Source organism: Solanum stenotomum, chromosome 5, assembly GCF_019186545.1.
Source record: "Solanum stenotomum isolate F172 chromosome 5, ASM1918654v1, whole genome shotgun sequence".
Taxonomy (NCBI): Eukaryota; Viridiplantae; Streptophyta; class Magnoliopsida; order Solanales; family Solanaceae; genus Solanum; species Solanum stenotomum.
Window position 1 is genome coordinate 25,209,081 of NC_064286.1, and position 20,357 is coordinate 25,229,437.

The window sequence follows — 20,357 nt, forward strand, 5'->3', positions numbered from 1 at the left end:
ACTCCCTCAGGCCTTTAGGCCTTGTCATCATCACGACCACCATCAAAAACCATTAAGGCATTCGCCTCCTCATCTACAACATCAGCATCCTACTCCTCCTCATCCATCTCCTCATCCACCGTGGCCTCATCGTCATCTAGAGGCTCTAGAAAAGTGGGACCAGTCCTGCATAGAAAAGATACACTATCCGTCAACGGATAGCGATCTGCCAGGGTCTCCATCTCCTCACCCGTGATCGGGCGGCCCCTAAACCTAAGTTGCAATTTTGTCATACCAAACATCCTAGCCATCATGCAGTCATCTCGAGCCTGTCACTCCTGGGCTGACATGACAGTTCCATGGGACTTGTCTAATGCCTTGGTCTAAGTCATATCTACTATTTTACTAGTCAAGTCGGGGTGGAAAGCAACAGTCAGGTCGACCTCTTCTTCCTCAGTTCCCTCAGCCCTCATAAAATGGGTTATCAGCCCCCCGTAGCAAAATCTCCATATCATATTATTTCTAAACTTCATCATATTCTGACTCAAAATTGCCCCAACATTAATAGACATACCCTTCATCAACATATACACTAGCACTACCCTATCCTACATCACATCTGAAATATGTTTGGCCGGCAACATCACACTACATATGATTTTCAACCACACACGTGCAACCTGATTAAAATTAGCAAAATAGAGGGTAGAATGCCTACCAGTATCCTTGCTCCTATCCCACCTAGCAGTCGATTCCACCCCACATAATGTATGATGTATATCTCTATAAGGTACTAGAAGAAGAAAAATGGAGAAAAGAAAAAAATTAGAAGGGAAGAGGGGTGGGGTCGGGTGGGCAGTGGAGTTGGAGAAGAGAAGAGAAATTTTTTTTAGAGAGAGAGAGAGTTGTGAGAAAGAGTTGGAAGATTCAGATTTGAGGAAGGAAAAGAAGGATGATGGAATGTTGGTTATATATAAGGGAGATTGGGGAAGAAGAAATGTTGAGGAATTTGGAAGTTTGAAGGTTTAGTGGGGTTTTAATTGAGGAATTTGGAGAGGAAGGGAAAAAGAAGAAAAATAGTTGAGAGAGTTTAGGGGTTGGGGCGGTGGAATTTTAGCAGTGGGGGGGAATGAATTTGGGATTTATGGACTTAAGAGGGGTTGGGTCGGGTTTGACTGAGTCAAAACCCGGTTTTAAAAAAATTCTGGGCAGTGGGGCTATTGTGGGGCGACGCACCAGTATGGCACCTGGACAGGCACTCTGAAGTTCTCCTCCTGGCGCGGCACGCCAGCCTGTGTGGCAAGAGATGGTCTCTGAACATTAATGCCAGGTGCAGCGTGTCAGCCAGTACACCTGGCTTAAAAGAAATTTGGTTTTTTTTCTTTTTCATTTTTTCACTATTACAAAATAAGTGACAAATAATGCAAAATCCTAACTAGTGAAAACTTAACTAATAATATAAAATTACTTCCTAGATTCTATGAATTGAAAATACGCGAAAACAAAAATTGTAGAATTGAAAACAAACTACCTATCTATTACATATTGTGCATGGGTTGCCTCCCGTGTAGCGCTTAATTTAACGTCGCGGCACGACTCAGCTTGGATCATCCATTGTTTAGCTTAAGAGCCTCCCAGTCACGATTTGAATCTTCACTAAAGTAGTGTTTCGCGCTTTGTCCATTCACCAAGAACGTAGGGCCAGTCTCACCTTTAAGTTCAACAGCCCCATGTTGTATCATTCTCACCACTTCGAAAGGACCACTCCATTTAGACCTTAGTTTTCCGAGTAATAACCTCACTCTAGAGTTAAAGAGTAGTACCTTTTCTCCCGGAGTGAAAGTACGAGAAACTTTGTGCTTGTCATGCCATCTTTTCGTCTTTTCTTTATAGAGCTTGACATTCTCATACACATGGAGCCTAAACTCCTCAAGTTCACGTAGTTGATTCACTTTCTTTCTACCGGCTAGCTCAGGGTCCAAATTCAATCACTTAATCGCCCAATAAGCTTGGTGTTCTAATTCCGCCAGAATATGACATGTTTTACCAAACACTATGTGATAGGGAGAAGAACCTATGGGTGTCTTATAAGTAGTCCTATACACTCATAAAACATCATCCAGCTTCTCAAACCAATCCTTCATTTGTGCATTCACCATTTTCTACAAAATTTGCTTCACTTCTCTATTCGAAACTTCCACTTGGCCACTCGTTTGAGGATGGTAAGCTTAGCAACCTTATGAAGAATACCATACTTAGCAAGAAGATTTTGCACTAGATGGTTAATGAAATGCTTACCTCCATCACTTATGATTGCCCTTGGAGTGCCAAAGCGAGTGAAAATATGCTTCTTGATGAACTTGATCACAAACCTTGAATCATTCGAAGAAAGAGCAACAACCTCAACCCAGTTACTCACATAATTATCAACAGCCACAAGGATATACTGGTTTCCACTAGATGGCGGGAAGGGACCCGTAAAGTCAATACCCCACACATAAAAAATTTCACACCTCCAAAATGTTACTTAGAGGCATCTCATGTCTTTTTGAAATAATACCCAACCTTTGGCATTTATCACAACCCTTCACAAAAGCAATAGAATCTTTAAATAATGAGGGCTAAAAGAAACCAGATTGTAGTACCTTATGCGTCGTGCGCTCTCCTCCATGGTGACCTCCATATTGGCTAGCATGACAACTTTTGAGCACTTTTTTGAACCTTATATTTCGGAATGCATCTTCTCACCACCCGATCCACTCCTTGCTTGAATAAGAACTGTTCATCCTAGATATATAACTTAACATCATGATTGGCTTTTTCTTTTGTTAGGTGGTTGCACCCAGAGGGTAATCGCCACTTACTATTAGATTCACAATGTCTGCATACCAAGACACTTAAGAGATATCTAGTGCCATTAACTGTTCATCTGGAAACTCTTCTCGGATTATTTCACCTTCATGCACATGGGAAAAATCCTCCAACCTAGACAAATGCTCAGTTATTTGATTTTCAGTACCTTTTCTATCCTTAATCTCAAGGTCAAATTCTTGGAGAAGCAATATCCACCGAATCTACCTTGGTTTAGCATCATTCTTGTTAAATAGGTACCTAATAGTTGCATGGTCAGTAAAAACAATCACCTTAATACCTGCCAAATACGATCTAAACTTGTCGAAGGCGAACACAAGAGCTAGCATCTCCTTCTTAGTCACTGTGTAATTAGCTTGTGTAGAATCCAGGGTCTTGCTTGCATAATAGATCGAATGGAACACCTTATTTTTCTTTGTCCCAACATTGCACCCACTGCTACGTCACTTGCATCACACATGAGTTCAAATGGTAATTTCCAATTAGGAGCAATTAAGATGGGAGCCTCAATCAAGTTCCTCTTCAACATCTCAAAAGTTTTCAAACACATATCATCAAAATCAAATTTCACCTCCTTTTCCAAAAGACTACACATAGGTCTTGCAATCTTGGAAAAATCGTTGATGAAACTTTGGTAAAAACCTGCATGACCAACGAAACTTCACACCTCTTTTTACAGGATTGGGAGGGGTTTTTCAATAATTTCTACCTTGGCTTTATCAACCTCTAATCCCGACTTCGACATCTTATGACCCAACACTATCCCCTCTCTAACAAAAAAATGACACTTTTCCCAATTTAGCACTAAGTTAGTGTCCTCACACCTACCAACTACTTTATCAAGATTTTGGAGACATACCTCAAAAGACTTCCCGAAGACGGAGAAATCATCCATGAACACCTCTACAATATCTTCCACCATATCATGAAAAATGGCCATCATACACCTTTGAAAAGTCGTCGGTGCATTGCAAAGTCCAAATGACATGCATTTGAAAGCATATGTACCATAAGGACAAGTGAACGTGGTCTTTTCCTGATCCTCGGGTACAATTAAAATTTGGTTGTATCTGGAATACCCATGTAAGAATCAATAGTACTCCTGCCCTGCTAGTCGGTCAATTATCTGATCAATAAAGGGAACCGGGTAGTGATCTTTCTGGGTAGCATCATTTAGTTTTCGGTAATCCATACAAATTCTCCATCCAGTCACTGTTCTAGTGGGAATCAAATCATTTTTCTCATTTCTTACCACTGTCATACCTCCCTTCTTAGGAACACACTGCACATGACTTAACCACTTACTAGCAGAAATCGGGTACACAATTTCCTTTATTACTTCCTTTCTCACCACTTCTTTCATCAAAGGATTTAGCCTACGTTGATATTGTGCACTTGGTTTGTGATCCTCTTCTATGTAGATTCTGTGCATACATAACGCCGGACTAATCCCATGAATATCAGCCATTTGTCATCCGATAGCTTTCTTTCTCCGCTTTAAGACCCTTAATGCTGCATCAACCTGTATTTTAGACAAATATACAGACAGTATTACAGGTAAAGTTTCGTTAGTACCCAAATACGCATACCTTAGGTGAGTAGGCAGAGTTTTCAGTTCCAACTTAGGAGCTTCTTCGATTGATGGTTTGGGTGGAGGCCCTAACTCATGATCTAATGGCTCCACTCTACGTTTGTGACTATCCACGAATGCCAGATTCAAACATGTCTCTATCTCTTGAGCCTCAGTATAACCATCTACCTCATGGCCTACTGACACTCTTTCTAAGGGATCTTCGGGCATAACTAATTGTGTTTTTACTATATGATCTACAACCGTAATAGCAAAAAACTCTTCATAGATAGAAGGAAATTTTAAGGCTCGGTAGACATTAAAAACTTCAACGTTATGATGTGCCATCATAGTTAATTGACCTACTACTACATCAATCAATGCCCTCCCCGTGGACAAGAATGGACGTCCCAAAATGAATGGAACTTCAGAATCAGGTTGGGATTCTAAGACCACAAAATCCATTGGAAAAATCAAGGAATCTACTTATACTAACATATCCTCTAATACCCCCTCTGGCCTAGAAATAGATCTATCAGCGAGTTGGAGAATGACAGTGGTTCATTTTGGACTACCGAACCCAAGATTTTTATACAATGATAAGGGCATAAGATTAATACTAGCAACCAAATCACAAAACCCCCAGGCATGAACACTTTGACCAATCGTAATCTCCAAGTAAAACTACCCGGATCTTTTAACTTTTTGGGTAGTCTATTTTGAAATCTAGAGCTGCACTACTTAGTAAGTGCTACAGTTTCATACTCCGTGAGCCTCCTCTTATTAGCCATTATATCCTTTACGTACTTAGCATACTTCGGGATACCCTGCAAAATGTCAACCAAAGGTCGGTTAATGTGAACCTGTTTAAGGAGAGAGAGAAACTTACTGAAGCATTCGTCTTCATTCTCCTCTTTGAGCCTTTGTGGAAACAGAGGGGGTAGTTTCTTTTGAGGAACGGGCGTCTCAACATTGGAGTTATTTACTACCTCTTCCACTTTCTTTTCTTTATTACTTGCCTCAGAATATCTTTTCTTTGGAGCTAGATCCTCTAGTTGTCTTCTAGTACTTACCACATTCAGTTGCTTTGGGTTGGGTTCCGTATCACCGGGTAGTCCACCTTGGGGATGCAAGTTCAAAGAATTGGCTACTTGCGCAAATTGTTTCTCTAAACTTATTTGGGACATTTGGATGTTTCTGATGTTGTCATCCTGCTTATCTATCCTAGCATTTATCTTTGTCCCTAGTTCAACCATGAGATTTTAGAGTAACTCCTCATTAGTCACCCCCCCCCCCCATTTGGTGCATTAGGATTTGCACCTTGGTTTGGATTTTGGTATTGTTGCCCAGCCCCTTGTGAAAGGTATTGGTTAGACCCTTGCGCTTGGTTTTGGTTCCCACCCTATGAGAATTTAGGATGGTTCCTCCAACTAGAGTTTTAGGTATTACCGTAGTTTTGCTGACCTCCACCTCTTTGCGCATTACCCACATAGTTTACAGAATCCGAGTTTGCCTCACATAGTTCGGTTTCATGAGCTCCACTACCACATACCCCACACCAATTAGCTTCCTATTGTACCGTGTTAACCGGTGCTTGGTTTAGGGACATTTGTTTGAAATGCATGTTTATATAATGTTGCATTGCATCCAATTTGGCATTTATGGCGGTAGCTTGATCTACATCTAAGATTCATGTGGCCCTTTGGGTTGTGGATCTAGGCATTTCCTCCTCATACCTTGGGTTTCCTTCGAAGATTCTACCGAGTAAGTCTAATAACTCTTCATAGGTTTTTGCTAGGCCTTGTCCACCTGCTGCACTATTAAGAAGTACACGTGCATTATAATCTAAACCCTCAAAGAACACGTGAGCAAGTACCTCATTAGTTTGTATGTGGTGCGGGAAAGCATTCAACAGTTGTTTAAACGAGCCCATGCTTAGTACATATCCTCCTTCTGGTTTTGCTTAAAGCTTAATATCTCACTCCTCAATCGTGTGGTTTTCTTGGATGAGAGAATCGACTCAAGAACTTCTTTTCTAGATAATCCCATATAGTGATAGAGTTTGGTGGCTCAGAATCTAACCACTTCCTGGCGACTCCTAACAATGAATATGGGAGCAACGCCAGCCTCACATAGTCCGATGAGACTCCATTTGGTATGTATGTATCACTAATCTCTATAAAGTTCCCAAGGTGGATTTGGGGATCCTCGTGGGGGAGACCAATAAATTGTCCATTACAATGGAGGAGTTGTACCATTCCCTATTTCAATTCAAATCTACCCCCCCGGTGGTGGTTTCCTTATACTAGACGCCACATTGGCTGTGAGTGGGACTGCCACGTCACAGACTGGTCTTGCTAATATGATTGGAGGTGCCGCTTGGTTATTCAAGTTCTCTTGATTATTCACATTGTCTTGGTTATTCACATTGTCTTGGTTATTAGCCTCATTTTTTCCATGAAGACCTACTCCAATTCTCCTTGACATCTTAGATTACCATTTTCCTGCATCGGCGTAAAGCTATTTCGAGTTTGTTGTCTGGTTCGACAAGTTTTCCTTTCTGAGCCAGACTTGAGAGTCAAGTTCCTGCAATAAAAAGCTAAGGTCAAGTTATTAACACCTAAATATTCTAATGGTAGACTTAAGACAGTCGAATATAAATCAATTTCTAAGTCCCCGGCAGCAGTGCCAAAAACTTGTTGCGCCCAATTGCATGCGCAAGGGTACGTGATCGCGCAAGTAATATAGTGGCTCTTAAAAAAACCGGATTATCGAACCTAGAGGACTTGTCAATTAACTATTTACTAAATTATACTAGTCTAATTATTTATTTAAGAGTGCCAAAAGAGTTTTATTTTTTTATTTATAAAGAAACGAATGCATGAATTAAATAATAAGATTACTTATAGTGATTGAGAAAATTCCAGGGTTGCAGCATATATCAGATTTCATGTATCGTATTTAGTCAATGAACTAATTTTGGTTATCAAGTTACTGATTTACAGGGTTAGTTGTATGAGTCAGGTCTCTCGACCTCTAGTCGCCTACTCCAGTTAACTGTCTAACTACATCGTTGAGCGGGGATAAACAGGTCTAATTGGCGAGCATTTTATTTCATTCTTTTTTGTAACCAAGCAAGTTGTTCGTCCGGGCGTCACTCCTAAACACAAATCAACTTGTAATGGATGATCAAGCTTTCTATATTCTCTGGTCTATCTACCCTCTCCTCTCTCGATTTTAAGAATAGATAATAGATTTATCTTATGATGCACAAGCATAAAATACTAAAACAAGAATATAAAAGTAACTTAAACGATAACCAAGAATTAATTCAAAAACCTTATATAGTCAACATTCAATCCGTTGCTACAACCCCAGAACAAGGACGTTTAGCCACTAATCTCTAAGAAAAGAAAAAAAGAAAAGAACCCTAAAAAGTATTGACAACTTTATACTAGATGCCCAATGATTGATCTCAATTGATCCCCCAAATAATTATTTCTATGGACTATTTATAGATATAGAAAACCCTAAATAAAATAACTGAGTCCAAAATAAATTGGGAAACCAAAACCAAGCGGAACTTGATTTTCGCGTGACCAGGTCGTCTAACCGCTTCAATTCTTTTTCTGCCATCCAAATCTGCCACATGGCAGACTTCACTTCCAATTTTTACTTCGACCAACATATATATTATTTTATAAAGTTTAATCCATTATGTTGGCGGCTTGATTTCCTTCTTCAATCTTCCATCTTTAATTTGTTTTAGCTCCAAATTTCTTTAACTTTACACCAATTTACTCCTACAAATAAAATACACTATTTAGCACAATCAATAAAATTCATGCTCAAAAAGGACAAATATAAATGATAAATGTGAGGCAATAGTGATTAAAAATATGTATTTTTTGTCTCACAATACTAAAACAAGAATATAGAAGTAACTTATAATGACAACCAAGAATTAATTCATAGACCTTAAATATTCAACATTCGATTCGTAGCAACAACCCCAGAACTAGGGGCTTTAGCCACTCATACTATTAGAAAACCACAAAATACAATTGTTCATGCGATTTCCGAAAAATAGAAGAGTTGGAAGATTGAAACCTATTACAAATGATGAAACTTGCTCTTGCACACCAAAATAATGTCGAACCCCCTACAATATAGCCCTGAGGGTCTATTTATAGATGTTAGAAAAATTAGAACAAAATTCTACTTTAACTAGGAGTCCTATTTAATACAATTTTTGCTGGAAAAATCGGGACACTGGGGCGCCGCACCTCCCATCGCGCCTATCATGGCGCTGAAATTTACTCCTTGGCGCGTTACGCCTGGCAGTGCGCCAGGCAAGCGTGTCTGAAATTTTACTCTTGGCGCGTCGCGCCTTGCAATACACCAACGAAGACCCTCTGAAGTTCCACCAGTGGCAAGCCGCGCCAACTAGTGTGCCAGCCATCGGTGATTTCTGCCTTAGCCATTTTTCACATTTCTTTGCTCCTTCTTTCTTGTATCAACTCCAATTCCCTCAAGAGTTCCCGAAATAACTAATCATATGTTTTAGTGCATAATCATCATAAATTTAACAAAATCAAGCTAATAGACTCATGATCATTCATTAATTCAATCAATTCATGGCCAAGATTGACAACTTAGGCATATAAATATGCCTAAGATCAATTATGTATGTAAATGACTATCTTTTTCTGATTGTATCGTGTTAAGAGCCTAGTAGTTCTATCAGACCCAAGAGTGTGGCCCAGTAATGAATGAAGTGGTTGAGATTCATGAGGTCTTAGGTTCAGATTATAGTGGAGACCAAAAAACATTAGGTTATTCTTCCCATTTGTCATATCCTTGGTGGATAGAATTACTTGGTATTTGTTGTTGATGGGAGATTGAGAGTATCTCGTAAAATTAGTTGAGGTGCATAGAAGTTGACCTGGACAAAACGGTTAGTAAAAAAGAAAATATTCTAGTAATTGTATCGTTGTGTTGCTTCAGGAAGCTTACTGAATACAAGATTTGATCCAGTAAAAGTTGATATTACAGCATGAATGGATACACCCTTGATCCTAGTACTTTGTTAGTACATTTATTAGCTACACATTTGTATTCCCCTCAAGTACAAGTAGTAAGGGTTAAATGGAGCGACTTGAACACTAGGCGTCCATATAACTGATGCTAACTTGCTTGAGATTAAGACATAATTGTGAATGGAAGTGTTAGTGAGGAAATTGTTCAATGATGCATGGATTCAACAACTTCTATCTTGTTTTGATTCTTTAGATTAATGGAAAACCAAAGATGACATAAAAAAAAAAACTGGTTACAATTATATCTTTGGGCTCTTAAGAGTATATGGCAACCTAAATAAAAATTTAACATTAAGAAATAACCTAAATGGAATGCTTAAATATGTGTTCTCAGCCTACTTATATTCATTTGTGGGATTGCCTTCTTCTTTACGTGAGTGACCTTGAATAACTCTTTCTGAAATACTGACCTACTTATTTCTTTCTCGCAAACAAAAGAATAGAATATTAAAAAATGTTTAAGTAAAATAATAATAATTGATGACTAAGCATTAAGAAATTAAAATTTAAAAATTGTATTGTATACACATCCCAGATGAAAGATTATACGGCGTAATAAACACATGTCAATATGAATATGATGAAACTGAATATAAACTTTCTTTCTATGACAATCACACTTATAAACTTTATTTTTATGAGAATCACACTTATAGTGAGCAAAATTTACAAAATTTAGACAATAGTGCTTGTTCTTAGTAATTAATCACATGGTTCTTAGTACATATTAATTCCATTAATTATAACCTGAATGATAATTCTTTTTCCTTTATTTGATTTTGAATTCGAGATTTCATGATTATTAACCTATTTCATTGACATTATATTAATAGACATTAATCTTTAATAAAATATTTAATCCATGATGTTTTTTCAAAATATGTTCTATTAAATTTTAGAACTAATTAAATTGAAAAATATTTATTTAAAAAATTATATATCAATTTTGTTTTACAATATTAGTCACAAATATTTGATTGTTAATTAATTGAGAAAATACATAAAAATGTAACGTCATGTTCCCGTCGTTATAGAAAAGCCAATGGGGAAAAATTTTGGACCGAAAAACTTTTTCATAGTAACTTGAAATTTCCTAGGCTAGTCCAGATTTGAACGAAATTGGAATCAGTAAGGTCTAGGGAAATCTAGTAACAAATGAGAGATCTAAATATGAATTTAGTCTCATGAGTGGATAGCTAAGACGTTAAGGAAATCGTACGACTTGACAGAATCGAATTCAAGCAAGTAGAACTCTCGAAACTGATCTTAGCATGAAATGGTAGTTTTTGAGTGTCACGAGATGAAGGTGTGTTGTGAAATAGGGGTTTGAAACTCTTAAATTAGCTCACTGTTTCCGTTCAAGCCACCAAGGTGGGATTTTTCCTGCAAGGGCGGGGCCGTTGTGGAGGGATGGGGGCCGCCATAGAGGGACAGTCGAGAATTAAGTCAGAAATAAACCCCAAAAATGCCATTATTCTGCAATTTTCATTTTTGAGAGCTAGGAGACGACACCAAACGAGTTCTTGACAGTTTTCCATGACTATTGGTGCTAAAGGTAAGGTTTTCACTCCCCAAATCCATTTTTCGATCGGTAGAACATAGAATCTTGACTTTATATTGTTGGGGAGGATTTTGAACGGTTTTGGATTGTGGGAAAATCCCTAGCTATACCTTAGGATCATAATTTGGGTCTTGGGTTATTGGTTTTATCATAATCTGGGTGAATTAGATCTAAATTATTGATCCCCGTATTGAATTATTTGTTTGTAGACCAAGAACAAGCGAAAAGAATCCAGAAAGGGAAGAATCAAGTTTCTTATGAGGGTTCAAGCTTTGTTCGAGGTAGGTGATGGTTGTAATTTCATGTTGGTGTGATGTATGTAAGTAATTACTTCATTTTAATGCATGTATGTAGTTGCATTATTGATCACACTAATCGTAAATGAGTATGAATGAATGATTGTATGCCATGAATCAACACTTGATTGTATGATTATGAGAATGTACATTGTGATTGTGATTGTGGCTTGTTGAATGGATCAGGCGTTACGTTCCAACACACTAACTTGGATCGGGTGCCACGTTCTGGCGCATATATGGGATCGGGTGTCACGTCTGGTACACTAACTTAAATCGGGTACCATGTATTGGTACATTAACAGTTTGGGTGTGGGTTCCATAAGAGGACTATTGACTTGTCATATAGATGTATTTGAGAATGTGGAATTGTTCGTTGATCCTGATAAGATGACTGATATTGTATATATTTGGTATATGTCTGTTTTATTATGTTGTGGTTACTTTGATATGTTTCACTCATATGGATAGCCGCGTGATCCTACCAGTACACTGTGGTTGTATACTGATACTGCACTTGCTCTTTCTTTGTTAAGTACAGGGAATCTTCAGGTGGCTACTGACAGACCTCGTTTAGAAGAAAAGTGATCGATTGAATTCAAGGGTGAGCCAGTTCTTCCAGGCTACCATGAGTTCTCCTTTTGCTCAGTCCATCTTATTCGGACTTAGATTAGTACATTCGGTATTCGTATGTTTAATTGGGTTGTACCCATTTTCTTTAGACTTATGGTTCCTTGTTAGAGTTTTGGTACATTGACTTTCAGGTTCTAGGAATTATTTCCGCAATGTTTTGTTAGTCGTTGTTACATCTTTTAGAGTTTATGGGAACTGTACTTTAGTTCGGCATTTAAACCTGCTTCCATATCTTTAAATGCCTAGTATTTGATTTAGTTGTTTAGTTTTTGGGTTAGCTAATTAGTATTAATGGTTCTCCAATCGGAGGGTTAGTGTGGGTGTCAATCATGACGGTCTGGGTTGTGACAAAGTTGGTATCAGAGCCCTAGATTTGTTGATGTCGATGTACCAAAATGAGTCTAGTAGAGTCTTGCAGAATGGTACGGAGACGTATGTACTTTTCTTCTAGAGGCTATAGGACTTTAAGAAATCTCTATATTTTGTTTTGTCTCCCTTCCTGCTATAACTTGGTTCCAATTGGTATTTGGTGATCCAAATTTGTATCTAATCTCCTTCACTCTTCTGTCCGCAGATGGTTAACACTAGGTTCAACAGCGTCAGGCCCATAGCTCCCATCAATGCGCCAGCTGAGGAATCTACAGCAAGAGGTCGCGGTCGAGGCAGGGGTAGAGGAAGAGTAAGGGGCAGAGGCCGAGGAAGGGTAGCACCTACTAGGGATGGAGCTCCGGTTGAGAATGCTCCCAGGAATGAGGTTCCTCCTACGCACCATGAAGAGGTAGATGAGAATGTAGAGGTTGAGAATAATGAGGATGTTGGACAAGAAGAAGAGGTGCAGGCTGAGACTACAGGTATTCCTCCCCTAGACCCAGTATTCTGCTCAACAGATTATGTCGTTCCTTAAAGGATTGGTTGGTCCTGGAGTGTTTCCCTCAGATCAAGCAACTAAAGTTCCCCCCAATCCCCCTATTGCTATCACTTTCCCTAATATGGGTGGAATTGTAGGTACTGATGCCTTCTTTCGTCCTTTGTTGGGTCCCGTAATGACTAGTAATGAGCATGAGATGTTGACTAAATTCTTGAAATTGAAACCTATTGTGTTCCATGGTTTTGAGAGTGAGGACACCTATGAGTTCATTATAGATTATTATGAGAGGCTTCATAAGTTGTGAATTGTCCATCAGCATGGAGTAGAGTTTGTGACTTTTCAACTTCATGGTGAGGCTAAGCAATGGTGGAGAGCTTATGTGGAGTGCAAATCTTCAACTTTACCCCTACTCACTTGGACCTAATTTCACGCTCTGTTCTTGCAGAAGTATGTTCCTCGGACTTTGAGAGATTGTAAGAAGGATGAGTTCTTGGCTTTGGAGCAGTGTGGTATGTATATGGCTGCTTATGAGGCTAAGTTCCATGATTTGTCTAGATATTCTACGCAATTGGTGACTACTAAGAAAGAGAGGATCCACCTATTTGGTAAGGGGCTGAAGTTTGAGTTACAGGTATTGTTATACATGAATTCTGCGGGAAAATTTTTAAAGAGGTAACAGATTTTGTGAAGAAAGTAGAGGGGGTAAGGCGAGACGGTCAGGCTAAGGCATTGGCTAAGAAGGCTAAGAGCACAAGTAACTTTCAGGTTCCTACTCCAGAGGTTCAAGTAGGCCGACCTTTGTAGCCCAACCAATTCAGTTTGTTATGCCCGCTTCTACACGTAATTACTCGGGAACTCCACCTCAGAATTTGATTCAGGATTGCCAGGGAGCCGCACCTTCAACGGGCAGCAGGCCATCCTTCGATCACACTTATTATAATTATAGAGAACCTGGTCATATGAGGAGAGATTGTCCCCATCCGCGCATGTTGGATTCCATGCAAAAACAGACTAGAGTAGTAGTACCCGCGGGCAATGGTAATAATGGTCGAGGACGTCCACAAGGTGGGCGAGGAGGAAATCAACGAGGCTGTGGAGGTCGGGGAAGTGGTAACTCAGGCAGAGGTACGGTGTAGCCAGACAGCGAAGTCGTCCATCATGATGACAGGGCTAAGTGTTATGCCTTTTCGGAAAAGACCGAGGTAGAGGCATCTGATGCAGTGATCACATGTACTATTCTTGTATGTGACTGGATGGCTATTGTGTTATTTGATCCGGGTTCTACTTATTCTTATGTGTCAGTTCAGTTTTCCTTGGTATTTGATGTGATTTATGATATACTTGATGCCCCCATCCATGTTTCTACCCCAGTTGGAGAGTCTGTCATAGTCATCCATGTCTATCATTTTTGTCCTATTTTGTTTATGGGTTTTCAGACTTAGACTGATTTAGTGATTTTGGACATGACTGACTTTGATATAATCTTAGGCATGACTTGGTTGTCCCTCTTTTATGTTGTGTTAAATTATAACACTAAGTATGTGACTCTAGAGATCCCCGGTAGGGAATAATTAGAGTGGGAAGGGGTGTACAAGCCTAAGCTAAGATCATATCCTATTTTCGGGCTAGGAAACTGCTAGGGCAGGGTTGTTTGGCATATTTTCCTCATATTCGGGATGTTGAGGTTGAGTCTCCCTCTATTGAGTCTATTCATGTGATGTCAGAATTTAGAGAAGTGTTTCCTACTGATTTGCCTGGTATGCCTCCGGATAGAGATATATATTTTTGCATTGATTTGGAACTTGGTACCCGCCCCATTTCTATCCCTCCATATCGCATGGCTCCGATAGAGTTGAGAGAGCTCCAAGAACTGCTTGAGAAGGGTTTCGTCCATCCTAGTGCTTCCATGTGGGGTGCTCCTGTCTTGTTTGTTAAGAAAAATGATAGTAGTATGAGGATGTGTATATATTACCTGCAATTGAATAGGATCACCATTCGAAACAAGTATTCATTGCCTCGAATAAATGATTTTTTTGACCAGTTGCAAGGTGCATCAGTTTTCTCTAAGATTGATCTAAGGCCTGGCTACCATCAGTTAAGGATTAGGCCGGAGGATTTGCCCAAGACGGCGTTTAGGACCCGCTATGGGCACTACGAGTTTCTAGTATGTGGTTTGGGTTAACAAATGCGCTTGCAACATTCATGAGTTTGATGAATGGTGTGTTCAAACCATTTATTGACTTGTTTGTTATAGTATTTAATGTTGACATATTGGTTTACTCGAAAAGTGAGGAAGAGCATGCCGACCATCTTCGTATTGTTCTGGTTATTCTTGGGAAACAAAAGTTATATGCAAAATTTTCTAAGTGTGAATTTTGGTTGACTTCGGTTGCCTTTTTGAGGCATGTAGTTTCAAGGGAAGGGGTAATGGTAGATCCCCAAAAGATTGAAGCGGTTAAGAATTGGGTTCGGCCTAGTTTTGTTACTGATGTTATGAGTTTTGTTGGGCTCACTAGCTACTATCGTCGATTTGTACAAAACTTTGCTTCTATTGCCACACATCTGACTAGATTGACCAAGAAATAGGTACCCTTTGAATGGACTGAAAAGTGTGATGAGAACTTTCAAAATCTCAAGACTCTTTCGACCACAACACCTATTCTAGCACTACTGGTGGAAGGTAAGGATTTTATTATTTATTGTGATGCTTCCCATTCAGGTTTGGGTGATGTCTTAATGCAGGATAAGAATGTCATAGCTTATGCATCGTGGCACTTGAAGGTGTATGATAGGAATTACCCAACACATGATTTAGAGTTGGCATCGGTGGTGTTTGTACTTAAGATCTGGCGACATTACCTCTATGGTGTCAAGTGTGAGGTGTTTACTCAAAAAAGGATTTGAATTTGAGACAACGAAGTTGGACGGAGGTACTCAAGGATTATGATGTAACTATCCAGTATCATCTAGGCAAGGCTAATGTGGTGGCAGACACGCTAAGTCGGAAGGCGGTGCGTATGGGTAGTCTATCTTGCTTGAGTGTATCCAAATGACCTTTGGCTAAGGAAATTTAGACCTTGGAGTATAAGTTAATTCAGTTGGGCATCTCAGAGAAAGGTGGGGTCTTAGCTAGCATTGAAGTAAGGGACACGTTCATTGAGGAGATCAAGGCCAAACAGTTTGAGGATGAGCATTTGAAAGAGCTCAAAAATAAAATAGCGCCTGGAATGGAACAAGAGACCACTCTTGATGCGGTGGGTGTGCTCAGTTTTAAATGAAGGATTTGTGTTCCTAGAATAGATGACTTGGTTCAGAAGTTGTTGACAGAGTCCCATGGTTCGCGATATCCCATTCATCCGGGTGTGACCAAGATGTACCGAGATTTAAAGCGACTTTATTGGTGACCTGGCATGAAGAAAGATATAGTGGAGTTTGTGGCTAAGTGTCAAAATTTTTAACAAGTAAAATATGAACATCAGAGGCCTGCAGGTTTGCTTCAAAGAATACCAATTCTGGAATGGAAGTGGGAAAGGATAACAATGGATTTTGTGGTTGGTCTTCCCAAGACTTTGGGAAAGTATGATTTTATTTGGGTAGTGATTGACAGATTGACTAAGTCAGCCCATTTTATTCCGGTCAGAATAGATTATAATGCTTAGTAGTTGGCCAAGGTTTATATGAAAGAGATAGTGAGGTTGTACGGGTGCCCCTTTCTATTATCTCAGACCGTGGTATTCACCTTCAAGTTTTGGAGGAAATACATGATAAATTGGGCACACAACTCATTTTTAGTACAGCTTTTCATTCGCACACGAACATGCAGTCGTTTAAAACTATCCAAGTGTTAGAGGACATGTTGAGAGCATGTGTCATTGACTTTGGAGGGCATTGGGATAAGTTCCTACCATTGTGTGAGTTCTCCTGTAATAATAGTTATCAGTCCAACATAGATATGGCACCATTTGAGGCACTCTATGGAGGGGATGTAGATCACCAATAGGATGGTTTGAGTCTGGAGATGTGAAACCTTTGGGGGTTGATTTAGTGAAGGATGCTCAAGATAAAGTGGGGAGTATTCAAGCTATGCTTTTAGCAACCCAAAGTAGACCAAAAAAGTATGTTGACCATAAGGTAAGAGACATGACATTTCAGACTAGTGAGAAAGTTCTTCTTAAAGTATCACCCATGAAAGGGGTGATGAGATTTGGCAAGAAGGGCAAGCTTAGCCCTCGATACATTGGTCCTTTTAAGATTATTGACTATGTAGGACCAGTAGCATATAGATTGGCTCTACCTCCTAACCTATCGAGAGTTCATCAGGTATTTCATGTGTCCATGTTGAAGAGATATCATGGGGACGGGGATTACATTATAAAATGGGACTCAGTGTTGCTATACAAAGACCTTCAGTATGAGGAGGAACCGATTGCAATTCTTGATCGTGATGTCCGGAAGCTGATGACCAAAAAGATTAAGTCCATGAAAGTTTAATGGAAGCATTGTCAAGTTGAGAAAGCTACTTGGGTAACCAAGAAAGACAAGCGAGACAAGTATCCCCCGTTGTTCGTTGATTCTGGTACTACTCTACCCCTACTTTAGCCTGTTTTTCCTAGTTTGTCACTCGGGGACGAGTGGTGGGTAAATTGGTATCTGTTGTAACGACCTGTTTCTGTCGTTATAGAAAAGCCAACGGGGAAAAATTTTGGGTCGAAAACTTTTTCAAAGTAACTTGAAATTCCTAGCCTTCTCCAGATTTGGACGAAATTGGATCTAGTAAGGTCTAGAGAAATTTGGTAACAAATGAGAGATCTAATAATGAATTTGATTGCATGAGTGGATAGCTAAGACGTTAAGGAAACCGTACGACTTTACAGATTCAAATTCGGGTGAGTAGAACTCCTAAAACTGATCTTAGCGTGAAGAGTAGTTTTTGAGTGTCATGGGATGAAGGTGTGCTGTGAAATGGGGATTTGACCCTCTTAAATTAGCTCACTGTTTCCGTGCAAGCCGCCAAGGTAGGATTTTTCCCACCAGGGCGGGGACACTATGGCGAGATGGGGGCCTCCATAACAGGCCAGTGACGAATTAAGTCAGAAATAAACCCCAAAAATACCATTATTCTGCAATTTTCATTTTTGAGAGCTAGGAGACGACCCCAGACTCGTTCTTGATGGTTTTCCATGACTTTTGGTGCTAAAGGTAAGGTTTCACTCCCCAAATCCATTTTTTGATCCGTAGAACGTAGAAACTTGACTATATATTGTTGGGGGAGGGTTTTGAACGGTTTTGGATTGTGGGAAAATCCCTAGTTGCACCTTAGGATCATAATTTGGGTCTTGGGTTATTGGTTTGTCATAATACGGGTGAATTAGATCTAAATTATTGATCCCCGTATTGAATTGTTTATTTGTAGACCAAGAACAAGCAGAAAGAATCCGAAAAGGGAAGAATCATGTTTCTTAGGAGAGTTCAAGCTTTGTTCGAGGTAGGTGATGACTGTGATTTCATGTTGGTGTGATGTATGTTAGTAATTACTTCATTTTAATGCATGTATGTATGCAAATGTTGCATTATTCTTCACACTAATTGTAAATGAGTATGAATGAATGATTGTATGCCATGAATCAACACTTGATTGTATGATTATGAGAATGTACATTGCGATTGTGACTGTGGCTTGATGAATGGATTGGGTGTTACATTCCAACACACTAACTTGGATGGGGTGCCACGTTTCGGCTCATATATGGGATCGAGTGTCCCGTCCGGCACACTAACTTGGATCAGGTACCACGTACCGGTACATTAATAGTTTGGGTGTGGGTTCCATGAGAGGACCATTGATTTGTCATATAGATGTATTTTGAGAATGTGGAATTGTTCGTTGATCCTGAGAAAATGATTGATATTATATATGTTCGGTATATGCCTGTTTTATTATGTTGTGGTTACTTGGATATGTTTTACTCATTGGAATAGCCGCGTGATCCTATCAGTACACTGTGGTTGTGTACTGATACTGCACTTGCTCTCTCTTTTTTGAGTACAGGGCATCTTCAGGTGGCTAGTGACAGACTTCGTTTAGAAGACTAGTGATCGATTGAATTCAAGGGTGAGCCAGTTCTTCCAAGCAACCATGAGTTTTCCTTTTGCTCAGTTCATCTTATTCGGACATAGATTAGTACTTTAGATATTCGTATGTTTCATTGGGTTGTACCCATTTTCTTTAGACTTATGGTTCCTTGTTAGAGTTTTGGTACATTGACTGTCAGGTTCTAAGGAATATTTTCGCAATGTTTTGTTAGTGGTTGTTAGATCTTTTGGAGTTTATGGGAACTCTATTTTAGTACGACATTTAAACCTGCTCCCGTATCTTTAAATGCCTAGTATTTGATTTAGTTGTTTAGTTCTTGGGTTAGCTAATTAGTATTAATGGTTTTCCCACTTGAGGGTTAGTGTGGGTGCCAATCACGACGGTCTGGGTCGTGACAAAAATTCCCCCTAACTTGGCAGCACAACTTACTTGAGCACTTAAACTACACGGGCGTTTAAATACCCCTTTAAGATCTTTGAAGTGTTTTTTTCACCTTGAGACTATAACACTACTCTCACCTGCCATATGATAGCCACGTAAGTGCCACATCATAATCACATAGGCACCATGTCATTAACTTCTATTTCTATTTTACTTATTCATCATTTTTCTTAAACACTTTTTAAAATTAATTACATCAATTAATTTATTTATAAATTCATACGCCCCCCCCCCCGGTCCCCTCTCTCTTTCTTCTTCCTTGTTATTCACCATTTCAACCATTAATACTTTCTTTTCTTCTTCTTCTCCACTATTCAACATTTTTTTAAATAACTTTAAAAAAGAAAATTGACTATAATATTCACTTAGCTACTTCGAACCCTCCCCATGAATTTACCCTCTTGGGAATGACTTTTTTTTTAAAGCCAATTTTTTCATGACAATTCAAATAAGAAATGAAGATTGCATATGAAAGTTGATCCAAATAAAATATAAATTCTATGAGAAATATTTGAGTGGATCTAGAAATCAAAATGGATCACTCAAAATTCAAGAAAGTTTACATTTGCGAAATCGACATTAATCATATGGAGTGAAATTGACGTCAATAAAATGACATTGGTATTGAATTTTACGGATTAGTAAAGGACTAGTGAAATAAAAATAGTGAATAGAGGTGGGGATGAAGATGGAAGAGGAGGTGTTTCAATGGAGAAAAAAGTGTATTAAAGAAGACAACAAAATGAAAAGATTTTTTTTTTAAGAAATTAAAAAGGGGACCCCCAAATTTCATTTACCTCCAAATAAGAAAATTTACATATTTTTAAATAGTTAATATATGAAGAAAATCTATTTAAAGTACTTGTTATATATTGGCCAATAAAAAAAGGTCATGTGTAGGATTTTAAAAAAATTAGCCTTTTACCCCTTTTTCACGCGTTTTTT

At 39.0% G+C, this 20,357-nt stretch overlaps 1 pseudogene; it reads left to right on the forward strand.

The window, feature by feature from the left end:
- The first annotated feature begins 9,476 nt into the window (after positions 1–9,476).
- LOC125863808 (uncharacterized) lies at positions 9,477–17,476 on the forward strand (annotated as a pseudogene).
- The last annotated feature ends 2,881 nt before the right edge of the window (positions 17,477–20,357 follow it).